The 7,573-nt window shown below is 34.8% G+C and overlaps 1 pseudogene; it reads right to left on the bottom strand.

Annotated features, from left to right (window-relative positions):
* Window positions 1–7,268: 7,268 nt before the first annotated feature.
* Window positions 7,269–7,365, bottom strand: LOC122121114 (annotated as a pseudogene).
* Window positions 7,366–7,573: the final 208 nt, after the last annotated feature.

The following is a 7,573-nucleotide window of genomic DNA, read 5'->3' as shown; positions in this document are numbered from 1 at the left end:
AAATTATGAAAAAATGTGTTAAAAGAATATGGGCACATTGGGGCTAGTAAAGTGGCTCAGTGGTAGAGCTTTTGCCTTGCATGCATGAGGCCCTGGGTTTGATTCATCAGCACCACATAAGCAAAAAGAAGAAAGCTGGAAGTGGTGCTGTGGCTCCAGTGGTAGATCGCTAGCCTTGAGCAGAAAAGCTGAGGGACAGCACCAGAGGGGCCCAGAGTTCAGGCCCCTCAACCGGACAGAAAAAACAACAACAACAAAGAATATGGGCACAGTGTGGTTTTAGCTGATTGAGACCTGTAGGGGGTAGTGTGTTTTTGAGGACTTGATAAACGTTGTGATGGAGATGAAGAAAGGGATATGCTTATTCTGGAAAATTGGCTAGAGGATTGCTCACATAAAAATAGTTATGAATTCTTCCAAAACGTTACAGTAAAATCGCTCTCACAATCATGTTCACTACTGCAATATTCACCGTAGAGGACTTATGGAAACAGCCCAGATGACCTTTAGTAGAGGGATGGTTCGACAAAGTGTTGCACAAATATACAATTAGGTTGCACTCATCCATTGTAAAGACTGTTACAGCATTTGCAAAGAAATGGATAGATGTAAAATTATGTTAAGTAAACGAAGTCAGAGCCAGACACACCAAGGATGTGTATTTGGAAGCCAGAATTTTATGCAAGTTAAACAACAGTATTAATCAAAGCATGCTATTTGCAGTGGAGTATTTATTTATTTATTTATTTATTTTTGGGTTCGGTCATGGGGCCTGAACTCTGGGCCTGGGTGCTGTCCCTCAGCTCTTCAACTCAAGGCTAGTGCTCTACCTCTTGAGCCACAGCTCCACTTCTGGCTTTTTTCTTTTTGCTTATGTGGTGCTGAGGAATTGAACCCAGGGCCTCAGGCATGCAAGGCAAGCACTCTACCACTGAACCACCTTCCCAGCACTGCAGAGGAGTATTTAACAGTTGTAATTTCTTATAAAATTTAACTTTTAATCCAACAGAATGAGTACCAGGAGACTAGCACTTGGAAAAGGTGAGGAGAAGTCAAAGGGAAGGATTAAATAGACTTCTGGAAGTAGAGAGTGAAGCCATAATATTCAATGCAGATAGTATGAAAGTAGAAAAAATGAAAGTGGGGTGAAGTTTGGAAGGATGTGAGAAAGTTATGTAAAGATCCATTGTAATTATAAACCGATTCGTTGAATGGAAAACCCTTTGTACAACTATTTTATAAAAATATAATTAAAAACGATGGGGCTGGGAAGGTGGCTTAGTGGTAGATCGCATGCCTTGCATGCCAGAGGCCCTGGGTTTGATTCCTCAATACCACATGAGCAAAAAGAAAAAAAAGCCAGAAGTGGCGCTGTGGCTCAAGTGGTAGAGCGTTAGCCTTGTGCTGAAGAGCTGAGGGACAGCGCCCAGGCCCAGAGTTCAGGCCCCATGACTGGACCCAAAAAAACAAAAAAAAAAAACAAAAAAACGATGGAGACATCTGATCTTAAACAATGAGTCAATATGATAATTTCCTGCTCAGAAATTTTCTTTGCAGGTATTTTCCTCATAATGACATAAAAGTGAACCACGCAATTAATATGAATATATCACTTTGCATATCCTAAATAGACACAATATAAAAATCGCAGTAAAAATATTAGAATATATCACATGATAAAATAACAGGTAGAAAGTATCAAACTCTGATTGTTTTTCCAAGTACTTTACATTTGGTATCTAATTTAATCCTCACAATAATCCCATAAAGTGGAACTACTTCTATTTTTAATTCTAAGATGATGATATTAAGTCTTCAGAGTTGCAATTACTAGTACAACATTGCACACACGGTAACTGTTAGCCTGCCGTCCATTCCCACCATATCAAATAACCTCATTCTATTTTGTAACTAAATACCAGCACTCAGTCTACTAATTCTAGGAAAATATCCCAAAATTATTGTGCACACTCTAATAATATTTCACTTTATCTTTCTTAGAAAATAGGTAACTAAGCCGGATACTGGTGGCTCATGCCTACAAAGCCAGCTACTCAAGAGGCTGAGATCTGAGGATTGTGGTTCAAAGCCAGCTCTGGCAGGACAGACTGTGAGATTCTTATCTTTAATAAACCACTAGTAAACTGGGAGTGGCACTGTGGTCCAAGTGGTAGGGTGTTCGCTTTGAGTGGAAGAGCGCAGGGACAGTACCCAAGCCCAGAGTTCAAGCCCCATGACCAACAACAACAAAAAAAAAGAAAAGAAGTAACTGTAATATGAAAACTCCAAGTTCATAATCACGTATATCTCCCTGGTGAAAGGAATTGCTAAACTATAATATTCTTGATTTCTAGCTCAAAATAGTAGAAATCATATTTTATCCCTTCACTCAACACTGCACTGCCTGGTGACCCCATCTCTAGTTAATACAGTCTTACTGAAAGAATGACCTGCCCAATTCCTGACGGAAACAGACTGCAGGTCTTTTGGAGCAATCAGTTCCACATTGTAGTTCACCTAAATTATTTACCATTAGAAGTATTTTGATTGGTTTTTATACCCAACATTTTGAGAGAAATGTACTACTTTAAAATGTTATTAAAGAAAGACTGATATAAAAATCACTTTGACCCCAGATAAATATTTTACCTTTCATATACCCAAAAATGCAGTCTGACCTATCATTAATGTTAGGAACGAGAGGTTAAAAATCATAGACACCAAGACCTAAGTATGAATTAAAGACTCTCCAACTTGTGAATACAATTGGTTTAAAAAGACATCAATACTACTGCATTTTTAAATTCCCTATGAAAATGATAATGATTCCCTATGATAATGATAATGATAATGATAAACTATTAACACTTAAAAATAACTCATTTTCTTGGGAGTAGGACACAAAAACAAGGTTAATCCTAATCGTTTTAAAAGACCTTTATTTATACAAAAACTCACTCATAACTATAAAGATTATAAAACTAACTGAAGTACAGAGACACAAAGGAAATAATTTAACTGCATCATGTACATTCAATGGACTATTAATAGAAAACAAAGTTATACTAATAATTAGCTTACCCAAGTCACTTACATTCTTTTATTCTATTCCATTTACTTTCATAAAAACTGGGTTTTCATAAAATGACGCATAAAAAAGACTATATACCCACTTACATTTTCAGATCTTAACAATATTTATTTCAGAAATTTTGGCTCTATAGTCAATGAAATGAAATAATACTAAAATATTCAAAGGATTTTCAGAAATTGCAAGACTTGCTCTGGGATGTTATGTATATTGGAAAAGATATTCAAAAAGCTTTTTTTGTTAAAGTTGCCATAGTTACTCCCACAAAAGAGCCATTAGTAAAGATCCCTGTGCATGTACAAAATACCTTCAAATGCATCCACAATCTGGACATGACCCATGCTTTTTGTTTATTCGTTTTTGAAAGGAATATCTAACAAGCATATCCACAATACTTATTTTCAGACAATAAGATGAGATATTCAAACGTAGTATGGGTTTGATTATCTCTTAGTGAGAATAGATATGATCTTGCAAAGAAAGTTATTTTCAACAGAAATCCAGAAAGAGTTTATCCAACTTGTGTTTCACAGGAATAACCAGAGAGTAATACCTGTTTGGTCAAGTCGGTCCAAATCACTCTATGAGTGTATCTTAAAAGTATAACCAATTTAAGAAGTCACATACGTATTTTGTACTGATAATCAACTTACAGCAAAATAACTTACTACCTAATTATGTCTGTATCTTCTTACCCAACATACAATAAGAGCTGAAAGCGTTCTCTTTATCTAACTTAATGTTATAAATGCTTTGATTATGATGATGTTATTATTAGACAAATAATATATACAGAAGGGTGGTTCCACTGAAAAGACATGACAGAACACTGATATATAAAAACATTGCAACACAGTTAGCTCTTTTCAGCTTCACCCTGTCCACATTGGCAAGCAACATTGCAATAGCACATGCACACATATACACATACACACATGTTCCCACATGTACACACACATATACATGCATGCTAAATTCAGGATTTATTGTACAAAAAAGTTCAAATAAAATTTTAGTGATTAGGACAAATGATAATATGCCTTATTACAAAATAATACATAAACCATCACCACGCATGTTACATTTTACCTGCTTCTCCACATGTGATCACTTAATTTATTTTTAATTAATTAATTACCTTATTAAGTAATTTATTTGTTTGGTGTTAATACTAGGGCTTGAACTCAGGGCCTGGCTTTGTCCCAGAATTTATTTTTTGTTTCAGTTTTCTCAAGACTAGCATTTTACTGCTTGTACCACAGCTCCATTTTTAGCTTTTGCTGGTTACTTTCAAATCAGATTCTAATGGACTTTTTTTTCTTGGTCTGCTTTCAAACCACAATCCTCAGATTTCATCTTTCTGTTTAACTACTATTAAAGACATAAGCCATCAGTGTGGCTCCTATTTTTTCCTCAATAGTTATCTAATGCACATACTTAGATAGTAATTTAAAAATGAGAGTATAGAAGCAAGATGTACAGTGGTGATATTGTCCTGTCAGAAATTCAAGTTAGTAATGTAAATTTATTCTTCAGACCATACCCAAACAATACCATGATATAGTGTAAGAGAACTCACTATTGAACATATTAGCTTTAAGAGCTTTCTGATAGATCCATTATTTATTGGTACCCAACATTAGAAAATTGTATGAGGCATTGGTAAAATAGAAGTCCTTTGCATGACTACATACATTCCTTTTTTTTTTTTTTAAAGACACTTGCTTTCATCTAAAAAGGAGGCCTATCTATTGTCTTCATGTGATTTTGATGATTGAACGTGCTTAGTGAGAAGGTCAAAATGTATTAGTAGTCCTTAACTATCAATTCTCATTTATCTTCTTGTAGAATATAATGATTAAATCAATAGTTCAGAATCATGCTTCCATTGCAAGTGGATCACCAGTAAGAAATCCTCAATACCAATTCCCACAAAGTTTTGTCACAGATACAATCTCCCTGCCTTCTCTGCTGCTTGACTACCTTCCTATTCCTTCATTGTACAGGAAAAGTGTGATTCAACTGATTTCAGTCAGATCTGTTACTAGAATTATCAAGGATTTAGTTTATTGTCTGTAATTTGGTCAAAGTTATGTCTCTTTATGTAGGCTACTAAAAATGTATTTACTAATTTCAAGTAAATACATAAATTCTATTTCCATCTTTTTTAAAAAATAAAATTTTGTTTGCTCTATAAATTGATCAGAGGCATGGATTTTGTGGCTAGATAGGTCATTGCACATCTGTCTCTCTCTTTTTAACTTTCTTGGTTCTCATAAATAATATGATTGCTCCATAATTATCCTAATTTATTTTGCTTTTATATTTTTGGTTGCATCATTTCACTTTTTGCTCTGCCATTTAACAAATCATTTATATAGAAGGCATTATTTCCTGTTTTCTCATTCCTAGAATAAGCTGCACATGAAGACATCACTGGTCTTCATTTTCAGTGTGTACATTTGAATACGGAGGAACATCTTTCCTCTGTTCTCTAACAATTCCTTACTCTCCGGTTAGAATAATTTCGAATAGTAAAATTGGAAAAAGAGAAAATAAATCATGGTGAATAAACAGATGCAGAAAATTCACCGGATATTTCTGACCAGTTCAACCAATGTGAACTAATAGGGAAATACATGGATACCTCATTCCCACTGGCTCTCAAAGTCTCTGGTTAGGCAGTTCTTAGGAATATGAGGAACAAGATGAAAAAGTAAGGAATGGTATCAATTAAAGAAAAAAAAATGGAGAAAGATCCAAGCAAATTTCTTCATTGGGCTGCCAAAAATATTCGGCTTATTACAGTGCGGAGACTTCTTTCCAAATGGCCACTCATGTGAATAGTAGGGATGACGATGAGTATACCCCTCTTCATTGAGAAGCCTACAGTGGACACTTAGACATTGTCAATGAGTTGGTGTCTCAAGCGGCACATACAATAATTGTAGATGACTGGACACACCTGCACAGTGCATATACGTGGAATAATACCAGAGTGGCTTCTTTCTTACTTCATCATGATACAGATACCATTGCCCAAACTAAAGGCTTCTTGACCCCCTTGTATCTTGCTGCTGAGAATTGAGATAGCAAAGATACGCTGGATCTCCTTCTGTTGAACCATTATATAAAACCAGGCCTGAAGAACAACATAGAAGAAACTGCATTTGATATTGCCAAAAGGATAAGTATGTGTCATTCCCTCTATGAAGTTGTGGAGGGCTGTACAAATTGTTCAACTAAGTCCTAATGTTCGGGTTAAGTTTCTTAAATTTCAAAAATGCAAGTCCATCTTTTGTGTCCCTACAAAATATTTTCACAAACAAATAAGAGCAATATCTTTTTTTTTTTTTTTTGGTCTGTCATGGGGCTTGAACTCTGGGCCTGGGAGCTATCCCTCTGTTCTTCAGCTCAAGGTGAGCACTCTACCACTTGAGCCACAGCTCCACTTCCAGTTTTCTAGTGGTTTATTGGAGAAAAGAGTACCACAGACTTCCCTTTCCAGGCTGGCTTTGAACAATGATTCTCAGATCTCAGCCTCCTGTGTAGCTAGGATTATAGGCATGAGCCACCAGTGCCCGGCAACACCAATATTTTACTGTAAAAATTCATGGATTCCGCGGAACTCTTCCAAATGAATTGCCTGCATTGGATGTCAAAATGTATTCAATAGTTTTTGTATACATGTATAATGATTTCTTCAGAGTTTGTGATTTTTTAATCAGAAATAATTTTAACTTACCTGTTGAAATGAGTAGTACAGAAAGTAAAATATTTCTGGTGCTTGTCTGAAAAAGTATATTTTAAAATATTCTATATTCTATGTTTGCATAATGTTCATAATTTATTTTATTTTCTCCTAGATATACTTTGAATTCTACATTACTTTATAATATATAGGTTAATTAATGTTTCCTTTCCGATTGCACTCCATATAGAAACAGTTTGATTCCTTATTTCTTCTAGGTCTCTATTTTTCTTTGGGATAAAATGACAATGTTGTCTAATTTGAAGTTTTGTAAATTTTATGCTATGTAAACGCCTTTCTGAGCTGAAGATTTAATACACTGATGTCAAACTAAATTTAATTATATGAATTACGTGTATTGTTACACTTGTAATTTTGTAATCAACCTTTTAATAACTGTTTTTCATTTCTTGCATCTGAAGAATGAAAAATATGGAATACTTCTCAAATTTTCATATTATCCTTTTGCAAGTGCCATGTTAATCTCTGTATTGTAATTTGAGTATACGTGCTGCTGATGCATGTAGTATCCTCTAAATTTAAGTTGTTAATGATGCAATCTTTATACAGGCTTATATCTATGGGTGCCTACTTGTAACAAGGAAACCTTCTTGTTCCTAACAATGCTATCGATCTTATTTCCCTAAAATTCTGTGAATATTGGAAAAATTGTATTGATCAGTCGATTGCTCACATTTGCAAAATTTTTTGTCAATGACTATCAAGTCTTT

The sequence above is a fragment of the Dipodomys spectabilis genome, unplaced genomic scaffold, assembly GCF_019054845.1.
Source record: "Dipodomys spectabilis isolate Male_0828 unplaced genomic scaffold, ASM1905484v1 ptg000183l, whole genome shotgun sequence".
NCBI classification, from domain to species: Eukaryota; Metazoa; Chordata; class Mammalia; order Rodentia; family Heteromyidae; genus Dipodomys; species Dipodomys spectabilis.
Note: the sequence above shows the minus strand (reverse complement) of the source record. Positions and strands in the feature narration are given on the sequence as shown.